Source organism: Penaeus vannamei, chromosome 10, assembly GCF_042767895.1.
Source record: "Penaeus vannamei isolate JL-2024 chromosome 10, ASM4276789v1, whole genome shotgun sequence".
Classification (NCBI taxonomy): Eukaryota; Metazoa; Arthropoda; class Malacostraca; order Decapoda; family Penaeidae; genus Penaeus; species Penaeus vannamei.
This window is the reverse complement of record NC_091558.1, coordinates 43963344-43966664: the sequence shown is the minus strand read 5'-3', so window position 1 is coordinate 43966664 and position 3321 is coordinate 43963344.

The window sequence follows — 3321 nt, the reverse complement described above, 5'->3', positions numbered from 1 at the left end:
TTTGTTTCAGGTGTTGGGAAAACCATGCCTTGTGTTTGGTGATCTGTGGAATAATAATAGCAAAATACTATATTATATATAGATATAGATATTTCGCAATCTACATTATTTAAGCCTATGATAAGAACTCAGTTATAGAAGGTAAAACAACTTCAAAAATATTCACACACTTTCATAAAGAGTTATATACGAATAGTAGAAGTCTTTCTTGGTGAATATGAAATCTAAACAAGGTTGATATTCTTAGTTATGGTGAAAATGAATGGATTTTTCTAAACCCCGCAAATCACTGTACCAGAAGGACCAGAACACACAGTGAAGTGAAGGTAATAGATAAATAGATTTATCTTCTGTAATGAGGCGACCAAGTGTGCATTTCTCTTTGTTAAATGGTATTGGGACATATCGGCCGGGTTGTTAAAATTGTGCCAGGCCCGACCCAATGAATTTTCATAAATACAGACGCAGAAATAAAGGCATATCTGTCTACATATCTGATAGATATACATTTAACCATCTATTTGCCCGGTTGATATGCATGTCCAGACTGATAAATATTCATTTATGTCAAGTATACAAATTCTTTGGGTCGGGCCTCGCACAATTCTAACAAACCGACAGTATGTGTATGGTATTCAATGGTTAAACAGCATTAAATGTGAAAAAAAAAACATTTTTCACTCTCCTGGCAGGTACTGAAACTTTATCTTTGCGCAATCTAGGTTATTTTGTTAAGCTGCAATTGCTTTCCAAATTTTCATTGCTGAATTCTTTTTGTGTATGATGTGGCTGGCTGATTTCTAGAACACTCTGGAGGGACAATCTTAATCCTTTATATTTCCGTTTTTATTACGGTCTATAAGATATCACAAACATATATGGACAGGAAAACTTCTTTGTCTTCTGCATCCACCTTCTACACCGATGCATCTTTTCTCAATGAATTTACCAAGTGGCCTTGTGTTTTTGTTCTCGTTCTTACTTCCCTGAAACGTCCTCCCTGTCTGTACACTCCAATATGCGTATCGCGGTCAAAGAATTTAGTTATCTAATTGTTCATTCACACGTCTTCTTGCAATAACAACTTGTGCTTTGAAGACAATGGTATTTTATGAAGTTCAAGTTCCTCTGGTACTTCATAGTTCTAATCCTGTTCTAATTGCCTTTCAAAGCAATTAATAGATTCTTGCCTACAGCAGAGACAGCTACAATAGAGCCTCCGACTCAACCACAACACATGCTTCTCAGACAACAGAAAGACCCTCACATCTTGGTAAGATTTTTCATCAATTGTAATAAAATACATTCATTCTTCAAGATATTCGGTCTGTTCATAACTTGGGAATGCGTGTTGTCTCCAGCTCTCTCTTTTAGACAATATCCTTCCTTTAGCGTGAGGAAATATTCGTCTTATTCTATGGCAATCTCCCTTTCTCTCTTCTCTCTCTCTCTCTCTCTCTGTCTCTCTCTCTCTCTCTCTCTCTCTCTTTCTCTCTCTCTCTCTCTCTCTCTCTCTCTCTCTCTCTCTCTCTCTCTCTCTCTCTCTCCCTCCCTCATAACATCGCTATTTAAACAACGATTCCTTTATGGTGATGTGCAGTTACCACTGTCAAATAATAAAAGACCTGCGTACTCCAGAAAAGATACTGTGACGTAGCAGCGACCCTATCTATACGTTGTAGTGGTCTGCGTCTGATCATTGTTTACATTACTTCCATTCACTTACCAGCTGGGCGAACACCAGTGACCTCTCTCACCTTCTCGAGCTGCCAACAACAGAAGTCACTTTGAACTTGTGGTTATCGCCAAGGCCAAGAAATCCAACGTCGACTTTAATTCATTAGTGATTCAGTCCTATGAGCATTCCATCTATGCTATTATATGTTGTTCTTATTATACAATTCGCCTTCATGTTAATGTGCTCGATTTCTTTAGATTTTTTAAAAATCAAATGAGCGTTGATAGTGTTTGAAGCCTTATTTCCGTTCTATGCATTTTGTTTTCATACTTTTATGATTATCTATAGTTTAACAGATACCATCAGCTATAATATCTCGATGAATCTCGTCAATTCATACAATCCTTGCCAACAGGGAACAAGATCCTCCAATATCAAGATGAACGAATTGACCCAATATACATTTATGAAAAGTTTTATAAGTTTATTATTTCAAATTTTCCCATTACGGCATTAGTATCGATATCTCCCCATTAATACACTACAGTAATTAGACAGAGTGCATAAGCGTGGACATATCAGTGACTATATCATAAGTGAAAGTATCCACAAACAAAAAATTCAATAAACACCATCGGTTGGGAAACACCTTTGGACGCAATGCCTTCATGTGGTTTCTGACCTTCCTTACTCCTTGGTTTAAATTCCCCATGGATAAAGTATAGCTGTGTTTATTTTCTCATAGTTATCCCAGCCCCATGGTACCAGGAAAAGAGACACAGAGGCAAAGGTAGCAATAAAGAGCGACGAACAGAGAGAGGTCGACAAGAAGAGCGAGAGAAAATGAAAATGGAAATTGAAGATGAAAGATCTTATTTCATATTTGTTTATCTAATTATCTATTTGTGTGTGGAGAGAGAGAGAGAAGACTGACAGACAGAGAGAAAGAAAGAAAGAAAGAAAAGAGAAAAAAAAGAAAATGAAAGAGAAAAACAAAGACAGAGAGTTAAAGAAAAAAAAGACGAAAGAGAGAGAGAGAAAGAAAAACAAAGACAGAGAGAGAAAGAGAAAGACAAAGACAGAGAGAGAAAGACGAAAGACAGAGAGAGAGAGAGAAAGAAAGACAAAGACAGAGAGAGAGAAAAAAAGAAAGACAAAGACAGAGAGAGAGAAAGAAAGAAAGACAAAGACAGAGAGAGAGAGAGAGAGAGAAAGAAAGACAAAGACAGAGAGAGAGAGCAAGAAAGAAAGACGAAAGCCAGAGAAATAAAGAGAAAGAGAGAAAACAAAGAGAGAAAGAAAGAGAAAACAAAGAGAGACGGCGAGGAGATAGGGCTCCATAAATCAATACCTCTCGGGCCCTTATTCCAAGTCGGTAACGAGGTCATTTGGTCACTCGTCGCCTCTGAAGTACTCTTCGACCTTCACGCCGGCGGCGCTTCAGAGAGGGTCAAGTCCTCTCGGTGCGCAGTTTTACTTCTTCTTTGTTTATTAAAGCGTAAAAGCGAGAGAAAAGAGAGAGAGAGAGAGAGAGAGAGAGAGAGAGGTGGGGGAATGAGGAAGTGAGTTAGTGAGAGAGAGAGGGAAGGGGGAGGACAGAGAGAGAGAGAGAGAGGAGATAGAGGGACAGAGAGAGGGGGGGG